Raw genomic sequence first — 24,462 nt, 5'->3', positions numbered from 1 at the left:
AACCTCCAAGGTCTCTCCCGGGAGGAGCCGGCGGTCCCGCCGCAAGCGCGGGAGGAGCAGCCCGGCCGGGCGCTGCCGCCCGGGGCCGTGCCCGCCGCCGAGGCCGGGCGGACCGTGCCTGGGGGCCGGGGGCGCGGGCCCGCGGTCTCTTTAAAAGCCGGGGCCGGGCCGGGCGGGCGCGGCGGCAGGGGGCGGCGGCGGCGGCGTGCGCGGGGCTCGGGCTGCTCCGGCACCGCGGCGCGCTCAGCCCTGCGCAGCTCCGCCCGCGGCCGCCCGCGGCTCGCACGGCTCGGCACGGCACGGCTCGGCGCGGCCAGCCCAGCCCAGCCTCCCCGGGACCCCCGCGAGCCTCCGCGGCTGGGGCCACGCTGGAGCCCCCTGCCCCGCGGCGGAGGCGAGCCGCGAGTTGGCGCGGCGGCCGGCGGCCGCCCGGCTGCGGAGGTGAGAGGGGGCGGCGGGCGGGGGGCGGCACGGCACGGCACGGCTCGGCACGGCCCGGATCGGATCGGATCGATCGGCGGGGGCTGCCCGCCGGGCGGGCGCTGGGCGCCGCCGCTCCGGAGCTCGGCGGGTGGGTTTCTTCAGACCCCCCTCACGACAACTATTTCGGATCATTTCACCCCGCTGTGCCCGCTCCCTGCTGCCCCGGCGGGGCTGGGCGCTGGCCGCCCGGGCGGAACGGGCGCGCACCGACCCCCGGGACGCTCCGGCCCCGGCTCCTTTTGCCCGACTTTTTGGGAAATCACAGTTCCCACGGCGGGGCTTTTCGGAGTGGAAAATGGGGGTGGGGGGGGGCCCTCTCGGAAAAGAAGACGACACTACGCTTGAGTTACGGCAGGGAGACGCTTAGAGAGAGCCTACTGTTTGACTAAAGCGTAAGGATTTCTTTTTAAAAAAATATTGATGAGGAAAGAAGAGAGGCTGAAGATGAAAGTTTTTTTTCTTTAATATTTTTTTTCCTCTTCCAAGTCTTCGGATCTATTACAGTAGCGCCTTTCCTCCCCGCCTTCCATTTGTTTGTATTAATGATTTAGTAGCCGTCTTGCCTGAAAACTTCCACCGTGAGCGACTGCTGTGGGTTTTCAGGCAGTCAGTGACCTTAAAGGTTGGTTCAATGCTTTCTTCGTGCAAGATGTATGTGAAATAACCGCTGTGGTTTTGTTTTTTTTTTTTTTCTTTTTCCGTCAAAAAAAATCCACCTGCTTTATAATTTAAAAGAAAACATCATTCAGTCAGGGAGTGATGTAATTCTCCTACCTAAGGGCACTGACTCTGATGCTTTGCAGGTGACTTGTCTTTTGCTTACTCTTTAAATTTATTTTAATTGCAGTATTTTGTAGCTAGGAAGTAACATATTTAACCAGTGCTCTTTGAGGATGTATTTTGTTAAAATTGAGATCTTTCTCTTTCAAAAAAATTTTTTTCCCCTCATTTCTTCCCCCTTCCCCACCCCAAAGAAAACAATAAAAAAGATTAGGCATGAGATCAGTGGCAGAAAACCCAAAGGATTGGGGAGGCAGAATTCAGGCTAAAAACATTGAATCGTTTATAAAAAGGACACTTTCAGCCTTTCGCTTTTCTAAGCTCTCCTTCCACCTTTCCGTGGTCAAACTGTTCAACGCTTCGTTGCAAATAGTTTTAAGAAATTATTTCTGGTTTTCCTAAATATTAATTGTTCCTCCTCTATTTTTTACTGCACACAATTGTTCCGTGATAAGCACACAGCCCACCTAAAAAGGTGACTATTTAAATGACCACTCACCAATACGTGCTTAATGCATATTTTGAGGGGCTATTTTTTGAGGGGGTGAACTCTTAACTAGACTGGTGAAAAGTCTAAGAGAGATGTTGAGTAGGTGGAGAAAAAATTGATCACAAAAGGTTTTGTTTGCCGTGATGATACAGTCAGTTATTAATTGTAACGTGAACCAGAAGGGTGTTACATCTGTCACTGGTTTAAGTTAAAATAGTCATTGGTGTTAAGTTGGGCAAGTTTATCTAACGGTTAGTAGTATTTTGGGGGGAGGAGGCTGCAGAGATTATTGCTCTTGGTGTTAGGACTGGACGTGCTTTATCAGCTGAACGAACTAGATTATTGTACAGACATAATTTTCCATTTCTCTATCGGTTTCTTTTCAGTCTTTAGCAGTTTCTTAAACATTTGTCTCTAACAAAGTATCTGGTTTTTGGGAGTAGGGAGGTGCAGCTGGGAACGTTGGAAGTTTGGGGATAATGGGAGCAACAGGACGGTATTTATTTATTTAAAAAAAAAAAAAGAGAGAGAAGTTAAGAGGTGAGGATTCTCTTTCTGGAGCATTCGGGCACTTTCCGGTGGGGTATGTCTCTAGGCTTTTAATTATTTATTTCACTTTTGTCCTTTAAAAGAATGAAGTAAAGCGAAACCAAAATGAAATGAAATAAAATTAGAGTAAGCGTTGAAAAATAAATAAATAAAGGAATGGAATGTCTGAAAGCCCAATGCTTGATTTCATCATCCTGGTGGTGATGGCTTCTCGATAGATGCGATATCTGCCGATATCACCCCTGTTCCATGGCTATAGCCTGGCCTCATTTTACGCTGCGTTTCCACTGAACATGTTGACGTGCTGCTGCTTATATAAGGGGAAGAACAAATTCAAGCAGATTAGTGCTTGGGATTTTGAGATCGGCTACCCAGATTGTGTTGTGGGTTTTTTCCTTTGCTTGGGGGAGCTGATAGGGAAGGCTGGAGAATGATGGGAGGGGGTAAAATCGGGATGTGTGGTTGGGGGAAGATGGGGGTGATGCGGGGAGCAGCTTATTCGCATAATGTCTGCGCTATGCCCTTTTTCTTTTCTTTTTATAAAGCCCATTATCTCTAAAAACACATTATTCTCCAGCCTGGTCTAAAAAAAAAATAGTGGGAGGGGTTATCATAGCGAGGGGGTTTGGTATGGGAGTCATTAGCCCCACTGCTGCAAAACCAAGATACAGAAATCCATCTGCACCAACATTTCGGGGGGAGGGAGGGCGTAGAGAGGGGGGAAGGGATGGATTGTCTATCTTGGATTAGCGAAGTGGAGCTTTGTATTCTTCATTTTCCTCCCCATTTTCTGCCATTTCCCCCCATCCCCCCTATCCGCACACCCGCTTTCCTCCTCCCAGCCCCCACCCCCCCGAAGGTTTCTCATCCCTTGACGAGAAAATTCTGTGTTACATCCTGATGGCTCTGCGGCTTTTTTTTTTAGTGCATCACAACAGTGGCACGATGACCTTTGCTTCATGCCACACAGATTCGGGTTCCTGATAGGACTGTGACTGCAGCTTGGGCACATGTGCACACGCTTATACACCCATAGTCATGTACCTAGGACAGGCCGTGATTTAATTCCGATTTTTGCGTGTGCGTCTTTGTGTGTGTGTGTGTGTGTGGCTGATAACATTGGCAGAGGGTAGGGAACGCAGTAAATGCCAAAGGCACGTCCATCCATTTCGCCAGCCTCTTTCGCCGTGCTGTTTTCCTGGACATTGTGTCACACATCATGAGATTTTGTGTCGGGGAGGGGTGTGCCCTATGTGGATGGCAGGGGCCTCAGGGTTGGAGGGAGTGTATGCGTACTGGGGAGGGAGGAATTGGGGGGCGCGGGGAAGGAGGGGGGAATGGACCTGACGATGCTAATAACATTATTTTGGTCAAATGAACGTCTGGTGATAATGATTCAGTGTAACCATCCGTGAAATACATGCTTGCGACACACTGGAATAAAGGTTACTCCAGGGAGCTCCGGCAGAGCCAGGCATGCTCCGGGGAGTGAGCCGTCCCCTTTACGGGGGAAACAAAATTCATAAGCACCCCAGGCCCCCTCCCTTCCCAACGCCTCCTTGCATGTCCAAGCTGGAGGGCATTGCGATGGAGAGGGGGTGGGCTGCACTGGAGCCAGGATCAAACAAAGCCTTCCCGCCTTGTCCTCCTGTGCCATCCTCCCTTGCCCTCTTTGAACTTACCCGTGCCGTTGATCCAGACGATACAGGAATATCGCCATTTCTATGTAGTCCCTGCTGGAGGCTGGAGGGTGGTGAATTGAGGCGGGGGGGTGGGGGGTGGGGATAGCTCCTTGTGTTTCTGTTGTAGGATGTGCAGGAGAGCCACGGCTTTTTGGGTTTGAGTAGAGCAGGGGAAAGGCTGGGGTGGGGGAGCAAAGCAAGACGAGAGTCTCTTCCTCCCTCCCTCCCTTCCTTACTTCTTTCCCCCATCTAGGACATGGGGAAGGGTTCAGCAAGCCTCAGCTGGTGGCTGCGGGTGACTGGTGCACTGGGGTGGGGGAGCTGAGGCAGTGAGAGAGAGGCTTTTCCTGGGTTTCAAGCAGGCCAGGACCCTCTCGAAGGCTCACAGACCTGCTCAGCACCCTCCTTCCCTGGGTGTGAAGGACCTCTTTGCTTGGTCACAGGCAGCTCACAACCAGGCAAAAGGCAGTCTTGGGGAGGAAGGTGCTTTTGCGGTTCTGCCAGCTGCTGCTTCTCATCTCCTGTGTGTGGCTGTGCCTGCTCTGAGGTCTCCATGTTTCTGGATCTTTCCAGTTCATGAAGCAATAGCAAAAGCTAAATCAATAGGTCTGTCCAGGGCTATTGTTGTTTGCCTTTTGCTTTTCCCCATTTTCGCTGACCTTGAGGTGCAGCGGTAAACTACAGCCAGGAAGATGGGGTAGGGGTGTGTCCTGTGCCCCACACTGTTGGTGTGGGTGATGCCCAGAGACATATTGCTTTCCTTCACTTCCATGCTTTGTGCTCACCAAAGCCAATCTTGCCTCAGCTGCCTGTCTTAACCAGTAGTTACTTTTTGATCTCTCCCTGCCCTCCCTTTTACCACAGTCACTTCAGAATTGGTTGCCATGCTGCAGCTCCTGTGCTTGCAGGCCAGCCATGGCTACTGTCGAAGATGATCTGGTGGCCAGCTAAGCAACAGGCTGCGGGTGCTGCAGGGCCCACGTGCCCGCTCCCCCCAGAGATTGCCTCGCTGGTACTCTGTGGGATAAAGGTGGGCCCTGGCTTTGTGGTTCCTCTTATTTCCCCGGTGATTAAGGTACTAGCATGTTCTTATGGCACAGTGAGCCTCCTTTTATGAATTATTTGTTAGCAGAAATAGGAAAGGTTGGAAAAAAAAGCATTATTGTAGGTAAACTTCAGTGATTGCATTGTGAGTTTTGTAGCTCAGCAGTCCCTGACTGTGGTGCTTTGTCCTTCCTTGAGCTTGCACAGCCAATGGAGAAGAGTGAGCTTCGTGTGGAACTGGAACTTACTCCTCACCCTGAACGATTTGCAGCCTTGAAGTGAGAGGGGAACTCTGTTGCTGCAGAGAGTTCAGAAGGTGAAAGGTGGTGCCAAGGTTGATTTCTGGTAGTGATGACGGTGGATTTTAAGACCTAAGTTTGTGCACAAAAAAAAATGTGCCTTCTCCCTCCCTTACTTTCCTGCCTTTTCAAGCAAGTTACCAAGACATCAGGTGCTGGCAACTCTTACTCTTTTTGTGTTAGGATTGGATTTAAACCCTTGACCTGGAGGATAACTTCAAACTGAGCAAGATTGTCTGGCATGTTTCTGGGAAGGGAGAACTTAGTCCCTTTCTTGTTGTAGCAGCAGTGGTGTTTCAGTGGATCTACTGAACTTCTTGCTTTTGTTTCTGTAGCCTCCTCTGGGCTCTGGAGTTTACCTGTTTTGAGAAGCAGAGTTCCCCCCCCCCCCATCGGCCTTGATCTGTCTTCCTTTGCCCTCTTCTCAGCTCTGCATTCTGGGCATTTGCAGGTGGATGTCTGGATAGTGGCTGAGCTGTCATATGCTGTGTCAAGGATAAGGACATACAGTGATCTGGCCAAGAACAAACTGAAGGAGCCAGAAGCTTTATGATAACCAAGAGCCAGGATATGAGATGGCTTCTGACAATGATTCAAGAGACAGGGTGTTTAGTTTAAGGGAAAAAAGCTCAACAACTTTATCTGCCCCTGCCCCCACCAGCATGAAGAGGAGACAGGCTTTATTTTGGGACTGTTGCCAATGCAGCTGGAGTCAGAAATTACCCAAATTTTGGTTAATCTTTGGAAATTTTTATCAGCTCTCTTTTCCCCCTCATCCCCCTCTTCTAGTTAATAGCAGAGTCTGTCAATCTAGCAGAGGCTCTTAATTCATACAGCAAGTGGTGAGGAAGATATTTTGCGTTTTGGAAACCAAGATGCTAAAGGGATTGGTGGCTTCTTGAAACTAGCATGTGGCATAATCTTGGGTCAGGCCATTTGCTTTTTCTTTTCTTTGGTTTCTCCTCACATGGGCATAGACCAAGGCAATTCATGTATGTAAAGGACTCTGAGAATCAAAGATGGTGTTTTGACCTCTCTGCCAATCCAAACAGCCAGACCAAGACATGTTTTTAGAAGGGCAGCATGGGAGAATTTTGTTCTGCCTTTCTTCTTGTTATGGGCAGTGGATGGCATTTTCAGTGCTTTGTGTTTGCACCTTCGCCCCCCACCCCCCACCACCTTTTTTTTTAGCCTGGAAACGTCATGAGCTTGGCTTAGGCCAGCCTGAGAACGGCTTTACTGAGGTCTAGCAGGGATGAAGTGCAGTGTCCCTGTAGTGGAATGCTTGGAAGAGTTGAGCAATAAGATTCCTAATACAAATATGCCAGTGACGTTGCAAGATCCTGTGTTCTACCTTAAGGAAACATGGGGATATGATTTCTCTTGTTGCCATTTCCAGAAAAAGGCACTCTCTGAGCACTGTGGGCAGATGTTGGGAGCTGTATACCATGCAACCATCTTGGCAGAGTCCTCTGTTTGGATAAAGCCTGCAGCCTCTCGGGACTCTGGGCTGCTGCAAGCATCGCTGCGTGGCTTTGCAGAGGGTGGCAGGGGTGTGCTCACAGCCATCAGTTCAGCTCGTTCTGAAATGTGGCCCCTTGCTGTAGAGCAGGGCCCTTCATCTGCCTTGCTTTCCTGTGTCTCTTAGAGCTTTTCCCCTGTCAGCCCTGTGCCTGAATTCTCTCCTGGGCATGTTCCCCTGCCTGTTTCTTGTCTGCTGGCAGCAGCAGTGAGCCAGGGTGTTGGGAAGGGGATGTCGGGGATGAGGGGGACTCTGTCAGCATATCTGTCGTCTCTCAGCAGTGTGCTCAGCTTCCGTCCTTTCCAAATTCCTTTACTCTGCCCTTGATGGTGAGGGACGGCTTGTTTCGAATACAATCTGCTTGTGTCATTCCTGGCCCTGCCGCTTGTCATCCATCACATCATGGGAACTAATTAACACTAGTGGCTTTGAATCCTGGGAATGACAGTTCTGGGATAGTAGACTTTTTCAAAGATCCTGATGTTTCTCTTCAGAACTAGGGCAGCCCAGCCCAGGAGTTCATGGACTCTGTTGTCTTGTCTGCTGCACCAACCTTGTAGTGAGGGTGCGTGTGTAATTAGCAGGGAGGGCACCCAAGGCCTAGGCCTGCCTCATAATGCCCTTGACAGTGCTGCAGCATCCCCTGCATCCAAGTACCTCCCAGCAGCCGGATGAGAGCCAAGGAATGGGATAGAATAATTGATGAGGATAGGGGGAGGTATGATGTAAACCTTTTGAAGCTGCCGGTAGCTTCTCTACTGCCCTTTTGGGTACATAACAGCTGTGCGTAGTCCTAGAATCTGCTTGTGAGTTTGACCCTGGGAGCATCTGCTCATGGCAAAGCATACTGTCCTGTGCCCGCTGCACTGCTCATCCTATTGCTGTGTTGATGGGAGGTGTCGTCAGGGGAATCGGTGTGCTGCTCCCGTGGGGATGACAGGATTAAAGGTGAGGCGTCGGTCATACTGTGAGGCTACCCAGACAGTACTTGCTCCCCTTCTCCCTCTACTTTCTCTCCTTCCTACTGTTGTGAAACACTTCTAAGGAGGGGAAGAGTCCCATGGGGATGGAAAGGAAGGTAACTAAGCAAGAATATGTTTTCTGGCAGCTGAAGGGGGATGAGGAGAGGAAGAGCTCTCCAGCGGGGTAATTGTCTGATGAGGCCGGCTGCATCTGCAGAGCAGGGAGGTGCTGGCTTCATTTCAGTCTGCTGTTGCAGCCCATTTTTTTTTTTTCCCAATAATGTGTTAATTGAACATTGATTTCAGGGGAAAAAGGAATCTGCTTGAACTGCAGAAACTAAATGGAGTGTGGAGGAACGGGATCTGGTGAGGGATGTGTGGAAGGACCTCCTGTCAGCTGTCTTCATGACCAGTCATGGAGGGAAGAAAGGAAAGGACTGAAGAAAAGCTTGTTCACCTTTAAGTTTAGAGTCCTTTGCTCTTCTTAAGGGAGAGTCTTGTTTCTTCTTTAACCACACAGTTTTCAGCTGATGTGTGCTAAGGAATTACCACGTAGCCAACTGTATTTTCTTATGAAATATAAGTAATTAAATATTTCAGTTTTATTAAAAAGCAAAATTGAAGAGAGGTTTTTCAAGGCATGTTAGCATTCAAGAGGCTTTCTGTTCATTTTGGCACTCCTGATTTTCTGCTTATGTAGTTACTGTTGTATCTATAAATTAATCAAGCTGTGGTGCAAGTTAAGGCACCAGTCATAATGGTGAACTTGCTCTCATTACTTGCAGTTATCTAGTACCTGAACTGACCTTCATTTACTGCATGTGGGTACGTCAGTCACTGAACACAGATATAAGGTTGTGATGTGCACATTTAATGTTTTCTCTTCTGATCCTCAGAGCACTGGAAGGTGAGACAAGATTGTGAAATCTCACTCCCTTGCTTGGCTGAAATTTCTTCTGTTCATTAGACTGGAAGAGCCAGTGGGAGGCTATGCTGCCCTCTTTTTGTGCTTCCACGTGTTAGGGATGCATAGGGAAGATAAGAGTCCTTGCTTGAGCCTGAGATCCTATCTGGAATAAACCTCTCTGCTGATGTGAGCAATGTATTCTTATGGCATTAAACGGTTTGATTTGAATTATTTTGACCACTGTTCTTTCTGTCTTCACTAGTTCTGGGAAATAATGGAAAGGAGGGAATAACCTGTCTGACCTTTCTGAGCATTGTGTTAAGCCTGAATTAAAGTGATCTCGGTCAGATCATGCAATAAATGAAATGGCAGCATTATCCTGAGAAGCAGCCTGTCCTGGCTGCTAAATTCCTTTCTGCACCATCTGCAATATCGCACTACAGAAGGATCTGCTGTAGCATCAGGACACATTTGAAAAGGAACAGCCATGGAACAACTATTTTCCAGGAAGTTTTCTTTGACCTGTTGATGGCTGTTGAAACCCTCAGAATCACAATGGTTGAGGTTGGAGGGGACCTCTGAGGTTCATCTGATCTGACCCTTTGCTTAAGCAGGGCCCCTGGAATGGAAAAGGTGACCATGTCCAGATGGCTTTTGAATATCTTCAAGGAGGGAGACACCACAACTTCTCTGGGAAACTTGTGTCAGGGCTTGGTCACTCCCATGGTAAAAACATGTTTCCTGATGTTCAGACAGGACCTCCTGTGTTTCAGTTTGTGGTTATTGCCTCTGGTCCTGTCACTGGGCACCACTGAAAAGAGTCTGGTGGCTCTGTCATCTTTACACCCTCCTTTCAGGTATTTATTTATGTTGATAAGACCCCCCAAGTCTTTTGTCCTCCAGGCTAAACAGTCCCATGTTTCCTAGACTTCCTTCATATGAGAGATGCTCTTAGTCCTCTTCATGGCCCATTGTTGGACTCTCCGCATTATGTTCATCTCTTTCTTGTACGGGGGGTGGGGGTGGGGCGTACTCCAGGTTTAGTTCACCAGTGCTGAGCAGAGGGGGAGGATCCCCTTCTTCAACCTGCTGGCCACACTTCTAATGCAGCCCAGGATACCAGTAGCTGCCTTCTGTGCAAGGGCATGTTGTTGGCTGATGTTCAGCTTGGTGTCTACCAGGACTCCCAGATCCTTTTCCACAAAGTTGCTTTTCAGCCAGGTGGCCCTCAGCGTATACTAATGCATGACCCATCGACATCACTATAGTGGTATGGAGTGGCAGCAGAGCAGGCAGGATGGCCCTTAATCATTAACATAAGAAGCAGGATTCTGGAGTTCTTTTCTGGAATCTGTCAAACCAGTTTTTCACACAAGACATCACTTTCTCCATCCATGGAAGATTCAAAGTTATAGTTTGTAAAAGCATTACGAGTGCCTTGAAAAGAAGGCTTCATGTATCAGAATAGAACAGAACAGTTCCAGTTGGAAGGGACCTACAATGATCATTGAGTCCAACTGCCTGACCACTTCTAGGCAAACCAAAAGTAAAAGGATATTAAGGGCATTGTGCAAGTGCCTCTGACAGGCATGTGGCATTGACCATCGCTCTGCGACGTCTGTTCCAGTGTCTGGTCAGCCTCTCTCAAAGTGTTTCCTGATATCTTGTCTGAACCTTCCCTGGTGCATCTTTGAACTATTCCTAAACATCATGCCTCTGAATAGTGGGGAGAAGAGATCATCACCTTCCTTTCCCATTCCCCTCCTCAGGAGGCTGTAGAGAGCAATGCAATCGCCTCTCAGTCTCCTTCACTCCAAACAAGACAAATGCAGAGTCCTCAGCCACTCGTCGTAGGACGTGCCTTCCAGCCTTTCAGCAGCCTTGTTGCTCTCCTCTAGATGCATTCAAGTAATGTCCTTCTTAATTTGTAGGAGATATTCCAGTTTATTTGATTGTTCTGTTACTATGGCCGGTTACATGCTGCAATCTTTTTGTAGACATGAAGAAAAGAAATTTTAAATTATTGATTATTCTGTTGTTTTGACAGAGATGGGGGAATGCAGGAATCCTGTGATTAGACTAAGGCAAACCTTCTCAAGGGACTCTGTATGCCTGATACTGTATTGAAGTCCTGGGATCAAAATCTTCTGGCTTTTCTGGTCAGCTCATGCAACTCTTTGAAAGAGTGTATGAGACAATATAATTTCAGGTATATGCATTTAAAATACCTACTACATATCTGTGAATCAAATGTTAAGGGTTTTATGGGAAAATACAAGGAAATAAGTTGATCCTTTATGTAATTTCATGTAAATCATTAATCAAATACGTATCTAGGGTGTATCTAACAACAGTTGACCAAAAGACATAATTTTGTTGAGTCGGGTCTTAAGGATTTAGCTCAATATAATTAGTTTTGTAAATGTGTCCCTGTCTTCCTTGTTGGTTGATGTGACCTAGTTAATGAGTTGCTAGCAGCTCTGTTTGGTACTACCTTGGGTCATAGGGTAAAATGGTGCCTGGGATGTCGTGGTACTTTTTTTTTCAGAGGGTTGTAATTTCATTGAATAAATGTATTTTAGGAGGCTAGAGCGAGCTACGGTTTGTTTACTAAGACCACAGTGTATGGTAGAAATGTAGAGTGAAAAGGGAGTAACCATTGATAGGCCTTTGATAAGACAGTAACTCTTCTAAGAAGTTTACCTGATCACAGCAGTTCTTCCTTCCACGTTCACTTTGTTGCCGATGTGTAACGTGAGGCCGGAAGCTGATTTGCTTTCTTGGCACAACATAGGTCAAATACCTATTAAACTTCAAAATGGTCTGAATTCAGTAAGAAGAAATTTATTAAAGACAAATGAAAAGTACTGCACTTGGGATAGTGAATTCAAATACCTACATGTAAAATGGGGGATAACAAACCAGGCAACAGAACTGCAGAAAAGGTTCTGGGAGGCACTACAGTGAGTCAGAGACTGAACGTGAGTCAACAGTGTGGTGACGTTGCAAAAAAGCAAATCTCATTTTAGGGTATATTTAACAGGAATGTCACGTGTAGCACACAGGCAGTAGTTTTTCTACTCCAGCAGCTGCTGCTGAAGCCATAGCAGAGCACTGCATCCAGCATGAACAGCAAAACCAGAAACAGTGGAAGGAGATGAGGAGAGGGCAGCCAGAGCAGCGAGCACCACCTGCGAGGAGAGGCTGGGGTGGTTTAGTCTAGAGAGAAGATTGATGAGGGACATGGAAAGTCTTCCAATATTTAAAAGCTTGTTTTAAGAAGACAGTGATTAATTGTTCTCTGTGTCCACTGGGAACAGGACAAGAAGTAATCAGCTTAATTTGTAGCAAGGAAGATGTGGAGATAGGTGCTAGGAAAAGCTTCATGAGTGTTTGGATAGTTAGGCATGAAAACAGATTCCTGAGAGAGGCTGTAGTGCCCTCATCACAGGAAGTTTTAAGAGCAGATGAGACAAAGAGACATCAGATTTTATCTAGGCTGTTTTATTAGTTTTGACCAGTTCAGGAGGGGAATGGGCTGTCTGAACTCCTGATGTTTGGTCCCAACACCTCTCGCGCTCCCTGAAAGGCAGGCTTCTCCCCTCACTCGCTGTTGTTGTGGGAGCATGGCGGGGCAGGGCCAGGGTGAAACACTCCCTCTGCAAATGCCCCTGAAGCACCTTCCATGCTTCTGGCACAATCCACTTTTACAGTGCATGTCCCCAAAAAGCCTGAGGGAGCTTGTGCGTTTGCTAGTGTCACATTAGCATCCAGCACTGTAAGCCTTTCTATTTCTGCAGATAACGAACAAGCAGAGGGCTGGTCTGGCTTTCTGTAACCTTGTAACTAGGAAATGGAAGTTACTTGAGACTCTTATTCTGGTTACCAATTAATTTACACTGGGAAGATTTGGAGAAATGATTTGGAGATGGGAAAAGAAGACTTACACTTCTGCTTTCACCTGTTAAAATACGCTGCAGATTTGTATCGTGTGTCACAGTTACTACAAGATGATTTTTCTGTGCTCTTCCATCAAATGTAGTAGACAAGGAGAAAGGATTTTCCTTTTTGCAACATCTTTTCTTCCAGTTGCCTAAAGCAGAGTAGTGTGGATTAGGCATTGCAAGGAGGTGCGTTAGCACCCCATGGATTTGAGAAGAGAGAACCTAACGCCTGATTCAGTAAAGACATACACTTCAGTACTTGTGAAAGGGGTTCGTGGCACTTCCAGAGAGGGAGATGTTACTCTGGGAATGGGGCTCTTCCCTGAGGGTTCAGCAAAACCTTTCAGTGGCTACTAGTAAGTAATCCCAGACAGACTATGTGGTGTGTTCTGTCTTTCCCTGAATCTTAGATTTATGTGAACAGCCTATCTGGAGCCAGTTGGGCCTAGGAGCGAATTTCTGAGCATCTCCAGTGCAGACAGCTGGTTACCTTAACAAACCTCAAAGAAGGAAGCTCCTTCCTTCTGGTTTAACAGAACGTCCAGGAATATATGCTTGTTGAACTTGAACAATGTTGGGCTTGGCCACTATATGTGTGCACAGTTTATGATACAATCGTTTTCCGCCTTCTTACATAAACTTGTAACTGCAGGCTCTTTCCATTCTTCAGAGTGAGTGGAGGATGAAGATATTATCCTCTACTTCTTGTCACTAGAAGTGAGTCAGGTTTGACACACAAAAGTAGGAGGCAACAGTTTGTGTGTAGGAAGCTTGTTCTGTCCAAGGAAAATCTCAGGGTTATATGCAGGGTGTTAGTCCTGCAGCACTGCAAGGCTGGTATCTTCTGGAGCTTAGTTCACACACACTCACCATTTGGAGCATATGGAGAGCTTCGCAGATTCAGACCTCAAGGGATGACTGGTGAAATGGTGGAAGGCAGGTTGGGATGGAATTATTTGTTTATGAGGCCCCATATTGCACCAAGTAATAGTTGTTTATGAACAGTGCTGTGAAGTCTGGAGGGAAACATTCCAACCCAAAGAGGTAGTAAGATATAACCTAATTATTGTTGTTGTTGTTGTTATCCCTGTCTATTGTGGTAGCACCTACACAATCCTTGTTCATACACGGGGCAAAACATGTTCCCTGCCCCAAAGAGCTAGAGAGCTAAGGATGAGACAGGAGACAACAGATGGACATAGATAACTGGGGGAGTACAGAAAAACAAAGATTGGTCAGCAGGATGGGTGGTATGATAGCATGTTGACAGCTTAACTGTTTTCAAGCTTTCTGTAGGCATGTGGCAAAGGATTACAACAATAATTCAAGCTGTGGCCTCTGCTTTGGTGTTTTTGTGTTTGCATCTTCCATCTGTTTTATTTAAACAGCTTAATTCTCACTTGATGAGGTTTTTCTGTCCCAAACCTTCCCATCATTCATCTGATGTAGTTAGGGAGACACACTAGTTCAGCAATGAAGTGTCCACTGCAGTTTTTAAGGGAAACAAATTTTTTATTATGGAAAGAGAATGAAACAGTAAGCACAGGATTTTGATGCTGTGTATTTAAAAAGATGCTGTGAAAAGACTGAGGGATCTCGGCAGTAGGAATATCCAAAGTAAGTGGCATAATGCAAAAGCTTTGTTAGCTGAAGTGTTGACTTCACCAAGGTGGTGTAAAAACTATCTAATGCCGTTAACAGGCAACAATTTTGTGCATATGGCTGTATACTGGGGAGCGCCAGAGTTCCTGAAATTGTGGAGGGCTCTGTTTCAGCTGCACAGTGAGCAGTCATTCCAGATGTGTGGCTGTACCATGCTGCTGGGGAGCTTAGTAGGCATGCTTGGCCTTAGGGGTTCTGCCTGTGCCAGTGGCTGCATTCACACGTGTGTCTTGTTTTGGGTGTTGCCTTGAGAGGGTCACAAAATGTGGGCTAGACATCAGGTTATTTTAGGGTGTTCTTTCTGAAATTTAATTATATCAAGTAACATTGTGTGATGCTGTGATGTCCTCTCTCTTTTACTGCGTGGTTTGTTATCATCACACAGTATGCCAACATCAGGCATATTATGAATGTGTCTCCTGTTAACCCTTGTGTTGCCAGTACCCATCTCCCACTTTGGCCTGCCATGCCATTTATTGTTCAGCAGTACAGAAGTGACTGAGGGACATTAGATGCAGCTGCATGTTTTATAGTGCGTGTGCAATGGTGAGTAGTTAAAATGGTCTAAAACTTAAAGTTTGAACTGTTCAGTCAAGTCTTACTTAAGTAATTCTGGGTGAAGTGGTTTCCAGGAATCCTCCAATACAGACAAACTGCAAAATTATGGGACCTTTAGTGCTAGAACACATTTTTGGGGCAAGCATTTATGGAAAAGGGAGTTGGCTGTTTTGGGGGTTATTCCTGGCTCTACTACAGAATTCTGTGGACCTTTGGATACAAGTAATTAAAAGCACTGTGGTTTTGGGCTTGTAATGCCTCCATGCTTCAGTTCATCCTTTATGCTTACTTAATGGATGGTGAGGTTTCACAGCTGGTTGTAGAGTTTTTAGGTTAGGAGCTGAAGAGTATGGAGAATGAGGACCACGTATTCTGCTCTTGAGCTGAACATACCGAGCTCTCCCAGCTTCTTTGCATATCATGCTCTAGCCCCTAACCATTAAGATGGTTCTTGCAGTGGTGAAAGCTAATCATATACTGAACTCTGTTGGCAGAAGCATAGACAGCAGGACAAGGGATGGGATTATTTCCCCATAGTCAGCACTTGTGGAATCATGCCTACTTACTGTGTCCAGTTCTGGCCTCCCCAGTAGAAGAAAGACATGGACAAAATGCAGCAAGTCTGGCAAAGAACCCCTGAGGACAGTTACCCCTAGTAACTGGCTGCTGTTGGGTGCTTGTACCACTGACCGCTAGCCTTTGAGTGCAGTGGTCCAGTCAGTTTTCCATGTGCTTTGAAACACAACTGGCTGGTTCTGGCTGTCTGTAAGCCATGAAATCACAGACTGTCTTGAGTTGGAAGGGACCCATAAGGATCACTGAGTCCAGCTCCCTGCTCATCACAGGATGACCTAAAACTAAACCATATGACTAAGAGCATCATTCAGATGCTCCTTGAACTCTTGACAGGCTTGGTGCTCTGACCGCTTCCCTGGGGAGCCTGTTCCAGTGACTGACCACCCTCTCAGTAAAGAACTTTTTCATAATGTCCAACCTGAACTTCCCCTGATGCAGCAACGTATTGATGTTTACAATTGTATTATTGGAAACTCTTTCAAAAGTTGTGCTCTCCTTGTCTTCGTTGGGCCTGCCACCTTGTCACAGAAGGTTATCTGGCTGATTTTTTTCCTTGGTAAGTCCGTGTTGCTGTTCCAAATCTTTGTATGCCTGGAAATGAGTTCCTGGAGGATTTACTGCATAACCTTCCTTGGGACTGATGTTAGGCTGATCAGTCTCCAATTCCCTGAAACTTCTTTCTTGTCCTTTTTGAAGACAAGTGTGACATTTACCTGTTTCCAGTCATCAGGAATCTCCTCCAATCACTGTGATCTTTCCAATGTGACTGAGCATGATCTGACAGTGACATCAGCCATTGTTGCATCCGCCAGTGCTGTTGGGGCATCTTGTGTGGTCCCAGGGACTTGATTATGCCCTGTTTGCTTAAATGGTCCCTAACTCAGTCTTCCTCTGCTGTGGGTAGTTTTCCAGTCCCCTGGATCCTTCCACTGACCACATGGAACCGGAAAGCTGAGAACAGTCCTTGCCAGTGAAGACCAAAGTAAAAAGGCATTGAGGACCTAATTTTCCCTTTACTGTTACTTCCCTGTCCCGTTCAACTTTGGGCCCACAGTTTCCTTAGTCATCCTCTGGCTACCAGTGTGAATTTAGAAGCCCTTCTTGCTGCCTTTCACATTCTGTGGATTTTGATGCAGTTCTACTTTTCATCCTTACGTGCCAAGGCAGAGTTTCAGTATTGCTCTGGGGGGGCACACCCCCACTTCCACCTTCTATTCGCTTCCTTTTGTGTTTGAGGTCTGTCAGGAGTTTCCCGTTCAGCTGCCTGCTTCTTTCCACACCCACTTGACTTTCCAGACATTGGACTGCTCTTGTGCTTAGAGGAGTTTGTTCTTTAAGATCAACCAGGTCTCCTGGGCCCCTTTGCTAGATTATCCAATGTAAGTGCTCAGTGAATGATTTCTTAAAGCTCTCCAGTGATCCTTCTGTCACCATAATTGTGCTGGGGAAATGGTTCTGTTTGTAAACTGATTTATATGTCATTTCAGATTTGGTGGTTGTTCTCTGTAATTTTTGTCTCTCTCCATGTTAAACACATTATACCTCTTCCCTCTATTTCCACATAAGTTTTTCTGTCTGTTTTATAGCCTCTTTCTGACGGACTCTGTACAGATGTTTGCATATGCTTTATTTGATGGTGGGGTTTTTTTTTGGTTTTTGGGGTTTTTTTTGTGTGCTTGGTTTCTTTTTCCTTTTTTTTTTTTTTTTTTTTTTTTTTTTAATCCCCTGACACCTCCCTTCTTTATACTGTCAGAGGTAAATAATCAAATGGAAAGGGCAGGAGGCACAAACTTTTTTTTTTTTCTCCTCATTCTGCCATTGAGTTATTTAATGACAAAAGCAAATTACTATCTCTATTTCTTATCTCTAAAATGGGTCTCAAATTCAATAGAAGGAGTTTAAATTCTTCTTGTTGAAGATCATAGACAACAGACAGATTTAGTTAATCACATTTAGCACACTCTTCATCTTAGGATTGGTTTGAGATTCTATCCCAAACTGTTCTCTCAGTTAATGGTTGTCAAACTTATCAGTAGATGCTGCCAACCTTCAAAATTCTGTGCTGTGCACCATGTAGCTTTATCCTCAGACTTCTAATAACATTGCTGTTGAAAGTCCGCCTGAAACCATACTGTGGACTAACTACACATTAATTGTCAAGAAACTGATGATCGCCACATATTTAGAAACTGACCTAATCAAGTTACATATTCCATATAAGAGTGTTGCCAGACCTTCATGGAGATTCTGTGCAGTCACTCAAAACAGTAAAGACACGGGTTCCTTGTTTCAACTCCTTCTGCAGCCCCCCCATGATTAAAAGAATTGGCATCTATCAATACTCTAGTCCTCCAGACTCTATGAAGAAAAATGCAACTGTAATTGTATGGAGAGGAGTCTAGTTTTAGTGACTGTTAATCTATTTAATTATATTATTGTAGCCCTCAGCCATACGCAAGAATCTTGTAGTGTGTAGTGCTGTCCAAATGTAGAAAAAAGGTTTCTCTAAAGCGTGCCCCTCTGTGGCCTCTGATAAAGGTATTTTTCTATAGTTGATTGAGTCTCAAGTACTGCACCCAGACAGAATGTCCCAGAAGACTAACCTGCAGGAAGAAGTAAGATGAGTACTTGTTGGTGAACTAGGAGCACACTTGATACCAAATTCCTGTGTGCCTTCCCGGTTCCGCTATGCATTGCAAAGAGCAGAAAGCTTAATTTAGAAAATTACTTGTATCTTCAGATTAGTCTCTTCTGGAACAAATAAGGCTGAAGAGAGGTATGCTGAGTGCTGCAGAAATGTGCTGTGACAAGGTGTTTAAAGGTGGTATCTGGGCATGCACGCAACAGTAAAATGTTGGTTAAACCCCTTAGTACACCTTGTCTGTGCACTGGGCTTTCTCTTGTACTCCTTTCCCTGTGCTAGGTGGTTATGGTGAATGGCGGCAGTACCCGGTGTGCACCTGTATGTCTGTAGTATCTGGTTTTATAGTAGCCTTGCAGAGAGAGCAGAGAAGACAGGCGAGGCAGCCTTTGCTTTACGTCTTTGCTGAAGTCAACCACACAGTACTTATTCTAATGCTGTTGGTGTTGTGTCTAATCTCAAACGTGAGCAGACATAGAGCTTAGTAAATTGATGACCTCACTGTCTTCCCAGCTTTCTCTCCTGGTAACTAGATGGCTAAGAGGCTCAGGCAGTAATAAAGCTGGAAAACTCAAGCTCACCTAAATAAAGCTTGCATTTTGGGTGGCATAGTGTGATTAATTTCTTCCCTGAAGTCCTGCTTCAAATCCTGGTGAGACCATAAGTGAAAATGATATGTGGAGGTCTTCATGTGAAGTTATTCCCTGCTTGGTGTCTATCTCCATGGCAGAAGTAGCCTAGGAAATGTGGTGTATGGCAGGCCTAGGAGAATCAAGAGGATTGTGAAGAAGGGTTGTGGGAGACGATGGGTCATGGGCTGTTTGGCACACAGCTCTCCCATACTTTCCCAAAAGCCAAGCAGGTGTGTGCTCAGATGCTTGCAAAGTATGCACACTTGCACGCTATGGTTGTGCACTCTCCCTGAACTCTCTGCCCCTGTGCCAAGATGGCACTTGCTGGCTCCTGCTGTGACAATATCTGCTGTCTTCTGCCTGTACTCTGCACAAGTGAAGCCCCTCGTGGAACTGAGGCTCATGCTTACTGTGACAGTGTTTTCATAAGGCTCAAACTTTTATTCTCCACCTCGTTCCTTTGAACTCAGCCCACCGCTCTGTGAATACTAACACCAGCCTATAAATTATCCAGCAGGGCTCTGGCACTTTAGCAGCCTGTTTTCTGTGGCATGCATGCATAATCGATCCAGGAGACTGCCTCTGCTTTTAGCTTGGGTGTTTGCAGAGACCTTAGACTTTCAGAGTTTTCAATCACAGCTGGCTGTATGTTTGTTAAGTTCTCTGCCTACCTTGTCTGCTACCCACAGACGCACTTTTTCATCTGGCTGGGTAATATGTCATGTCACAATGTAACCTGCCGTAAGTTTGGGGGTGATGCTATAGGCAACCTTCCTATGAGGTGCAGGAGCAACAGATCTCTGCAAGCACCTTTCATGTGGAGTATCATGCATCAGACTTTGAAAAACTCCACCCTGACTTACTACTTGGGCGTTGAGGATGTGTGTATATTTGTCTCCTGATGTGTCTTATTGGTCAGCCTACTGTGCAGGTGCTACTCTCCTTTTCCAGGTGAAACTCTTAGCATCATAAATGCTTCCCCTGTGACTCATTACTCTTAGCTTCTTTAAGTAGCTGGAAGTTGCCTTACACAGTTGCCTGCTGATCGTGTGTAGAGTTTGAATTCTGAAGAGGTAAATGGCTGCTCTAGCACTTGGCTGCTGGGGTTGGCTCCTTTTGCCTTGGAACTTCTCAGTGTCCTTAGCTCTGTCAACAGCCAAATGTCTCAGCTGTATCTTTTTTTCTTTGTTTCTAGGGATAAGTTGCCCCAGAACAGTCAGCCCTAACCTTTGTCTGAACTTCAAATGGAGTTGGTCTTGATTATGAAGGGTTCGCTTAACTCTTCCAATCAGTTCCTAGTAAGCCATCTTCTTAACACATCATCATGCGCCCCTGCAAAAAGGTTTGGTAATTGCTTCTGATATGAGCAGTCAGTTCCCAGTGAAAGATCGTGTTATTTGAGAGGAGGAGGAGACAGGGTGTGGGTTTGGGGTTTATGTGATTTAGAACTGGCAGTGGTAAGGACTCAGAGAAGCAAATGGGGAAAGTTAAAGGAGTCTAATAAATGATTTAACTGTAGAGCTACTGGAGGTGTGGTTGTGGCTAACAGCATAGATGACAGTCTGGTAGCAAAAGAAGCCAAAAGAAGTGGGTGGAAAATAGGTAAGAAAAAGGAAATTTTATGAGCAAGACAGAAAAATGTGAAGAAAATTACTAAGCTTTCAGTGAGGCAAAAGGATATAGGGAAGCAGGAGAGGCTGGGAAGGAGGGCTAGAGAAAAAGTTTGTGAGTGAAGAAAGTGAATAGAGAGCAGGGGGTAGCTTCCTGATTTATGAAGTGTGCATCTAACAGAGCTTCATGTGTGTGCTGACCCCACTGACATCTGCACAAACTGCACAAGAGCTTGGGCAGCTTGGAACAGAAAGGAAGAGACAGGAGGCAGCACTGGAACAGGCGTCTGGAATGAGCAGGGGGAAAAAAAAGAGACAATCTCTGGAAAGGAAGAAATGCCAGGCAGTGGGTTGGATGTGAGGGAAGCGTGGGGAAATGCGGAAAGGAAAAATTAAGTGACGAGACTCCTTTTGAGGAGGAACAAAATCCCCAAAGAAATGCAATGCTTTTAATATTTTTATTCTTTGATGTAAAAACAACCCCCAAAACATCCAACATGACTTCCCCTTAGGTGTCTGATTGGAGAGGTAGGTTGCAGAATGAATCATAGATGTCTCATGTTTCTAGGGTAGAGTGTGTCAAAAAGCAGATCGCGTGTTTTAGTGAAGTAAGAAAAAAGAGACTGTAGTCGGTATTGACACTGTCTGTTGAACGTTGAATATGTTTTTGTGCCTGATGGGAAATGTGTGTTTGTTTATTTGAGGCAGAGGATTTTCAGTGCATGTGTGTTGTTTAAGGGATGCCCAGCAGCTTCATTTTACTTAGCTGAAGAAAGAAGTGGTCTCCTTGGGCTCACTTGCTAATATTTGAGTTTCTGCAGTTACATTTCCATATGTATTCTTCCTTTCCTGTTTGTATGGCTCTAATCCAGCTCAACTAACGGGAGATCTGACTGCTTACAAGAGAAACAGTAAAACTGACTTGACACAAAATGCTGCAAACACATGAAGAAAGCATTTAGGTGAAGGGCATTTTCCCTTCTAATCCTTCAGTTTTGTTAATATCAGGTGTTGCTTGTAATGGTAGCAAATAAAGTACTCAAATAGAAAAATGATTTTTTTTAATTGTTAGTGTCCTTTAATGGAATATAATTTACCAATGACAACTTATTTTAGGATCTTAGACAAATAGCAAGAAAGTTTTGTAGGTTTTTGTTGTTAATTTTAGATGTGCTTGAAGTCAATGTAAGATCAGTTAAAAAACAAGTGCAAGTTTCTAAATGTTAAGGCCTGCTAGAGAAGAAGATGCCAATTTTTTGTTCAGTTATCAACTGCCTTGATCCCACTCAGGTGACTGGGGTTCTTTTATATATCAAACTCTGTGTCCGTGGTGAAAAAGTTTGAGGAAGCATCTCCTTTTGGCCCACTTAAATTATTGGACAGGGTAGTAATTCATAGTGAGGAGAAACGCATGGATCAGCTACACAGAGGACTGCAGGAAATGAACATGTAAAGGCATTGTGAAGAAATGAGGGTGCAGGTTTGTATAGGATAAGGGGGTAAGGATAATGTTCCTTCTTTCATCTCATCTGCTCCTCAAATACTGCAGTTTGACCAAGTTCCTGGGAAGGACTCACGTGCAACTTGCAACAGGAAGGACAAAACATGGATGCATGGATTGTGGAGGGAAGATGTGGGCGCAGTCCCAGGTATGGACTCAAGATAGCATTGTTATGGCATTGTTCCTTCATTTCCCACTGTGGGTCTCTGCAGCTCTCTTGTGGGATATCTGTTGCAGCTAGTCCTGCCCCTCTTTCCTGGGGCTGGCTGCATCTGCTTTTGGTCTGTTTCCTTCTCTGGGGGAAACTGTGGAGTCAGCAAGAAGATTCATGTTGGCCCTTGCCACTTTTCTTCTGGATGCCACTGCTTTTCAAAGCCCCTAATTACATTTTCTTTGGTAAAAACTAGGAATGTAAAACACACCTTCCATCAAGCGACCGGCCTGAGGCTAGAATCTGTAATAGTTTATCCTCATCCCTCCCTGACTTCTCTGTATGGAGAGGGAGAGGCTTGTGCTTACCCTTGGAAGAGCTCAGCTTTCTCTGCTTGTTCCGATAGTGGAAGGTCTCTTGGGAAGCTGATGTTGGTTGGTAATGCCTGCTGTGCGTGACGAGGATGTGAAGAGGCTTGCTCTATGGGAGTGGGAAAGGAGTGAGGCCCAGCAACTCTACTGAAGGTAGTAAGGAAGCACAAAATTGGAATGACTTGGAAACAGCATGTATAATGCAATTTCTTAGTCTGTGCAACAATTCTGTACATTTAAAATACAAGATCTACCTGCTATCCCTCCTCTCTGTTCTCTGATGAGGGAAGAGAGGAGGTTGAGCATGCAAGGGAACACTGTACATGCAGTTTGAGACTCTGAAGACACCAGTGAGCATGTAAGTATGTTGAAAGAAATGAGGCCTACAAGACCAAGAAATGTGTTCTTGAAACAAGGCTGTGGAAAGACTTGAAACTTACTGCCTTCTTTAGCTGAGAGAGCTTTGTCATATCTGGTGGGATTTTTCTGTGCAAAGTAGTTGACAAGGCTCCCTGACCTCATCCTAAAGATTGAGATCTGTTTTGTTGATAATAATTAGCACTCTGCTGTCTTATTCTTCTCTGATTTAGTGGACATGGTTTGTTTTCATCCCCTTCCTATCCATTTCTTCCATACTGCCTTTCCCTCTGCATGAACAAAACCCAAAATGAAGCAATGAGGGCAGTAAGCGTCTCTCTTCTGGAGATCGCAGGCATTGACTGTATTCCGACAGGGAGGGCTCATGCAGAGTTACTGGTTCACGCGTCAAGCTGATGGCTTAAAGAATTAATTGACCATCCCAGAGGAGAAGGAACAGGGCATGCCTTTTTGCCAGCAGTGCAGCTGCTTTGGCATTGGTAATGGCTTGATGAGGTGGACTTCAGCTGGGTATGTCTTCTGTTTCTTTGAGAGAGAGGGGAGATACTTCAGATTTGTCTGAGCTGTCCTGGATGTCACCTGTTGAAATATATAGTCGTGAATTATACGCATGCAAGATGTATGAGGTGAAGTTGAACTAGATACTTCTTGTCATGTTCTCTGGTTTCCATGTTTCTCTCTCTAGCCAAATGTTTCCTTTTGCTGAGGGCTGCGCTGCCTGTAGCATGCTCTTCTCATCTGAGGCTCAAATGACGCTTTGTTTCTTGGCACTGCACCAAAACAAAGACATTTTTCTTCACTGGGAACTATGGTGCAACACTTACCGGGAGTAATGAAGTCAAGACTGTGTGAGAAGAAAACGTATGATCCTTCCTTCAGTTCCTGTGAGATATATCATCCAAAGAAGTATATGGAGAAGCCAGCAGAGCCTTCATAGTAAAAGCTATGCTGGAGTGTGCCACCTTCAAAAGCAGAAAGAACCTGATTCCCTGCCATCTGCTGGGTTTTTCTGTGTTCATGTGTCATGCCTGCAGTCTTTCATCCATTTAAAAAACTTCTTCCACCTGGTCGTTCTGCTGTGGGCACAGTGCTAAAGGGCACACCTGATTAGTGTACAGAGTCACCCCAGGAGACCTGGGTTAAGATTGAACCCAAGTCCCAGGCACAGCACATTTGATGAGCTGTGCTTTTCCCTAAGGGGCTTTTTTCCCCCCATCTCACAAAATAGCTCTTGCAGATTGGTGTGACTGATGTTCACTCAGGAGAAGCGAATGGTTTGAAGTCAAACAGGCTGGCATGGGTAGAAGCAGAAGTGTTTTGGGATGGTGCCAGACAGTGAAATAGAAAGGCCTCAGGTTGTGTCTGCCATCAGTTAAAGGCCTGGGAGCTGTGGGTCAGCACAGCTTCTTTTTGAATTGTAGACCTTGATTTTCATTGTGGTGGTGTGGCTAATTTATTTATGTTGTTATGGCCATGTTGTGTGTCACCCTGCCCCATCTGCCTTCACTGGGTATCCCTCATTTCCCAGCCTTCTTAATCATATTGAGAGCTGCCTTCTTTTCCAGACTAACTTGCCAGGTTTTATGTACAACAAATAGAGGAGGGTGGAGTAGTGATGGTGAAATTGGGCAGCATAAGCCACCCCTCTAAGCAGAGGGGAAGAGTGTGTTTCCCTGGGCTGAGCTTGTTTTGCCTTCTTTTTCCTACTGCTCACTCCTTC

At 45.8% G+C, this 24,462-nt stretch overlaps 1 protein-coding gene across 26 annotated transcripts in view; it reads left to right on the top strand.

Annotated features, from left to right (window-relative positions):
- The first annotated feature begins 332 nt into the window (after positions 1–332).
- The window catches only part of NRXN3 (neurexin 3), a 1,019,675-nt gene continuing 995,545 nt past the window's right edge, over positions 333–24,462 (top strand). For all 26 annotated transcript variants that reach the window (XR_013929432.1, XM_080395263.1, XM_080395252.1 and 23 more), the window contains exon 1: positions 333–441. The gene's annotated coding sequence lies outside the window, so the exon portion shown is untranslated. The remainder of the gene's footprint in view (positions 442–24,462) is intronic.

Source organism: Falco punctatus, assembly GCF_963210335.1.
Source record: "Falco punctatus genome assembly, chromosome: 7".
Lineage (NCBI taxonomy): Eukaryota > Metazoa > Chordata > Aves > Falconiformes > Falconidae > Falco > Falco punctatus.
This window is presented reverse-complemented; position numbering and strand designations above follow the sequence as displayed.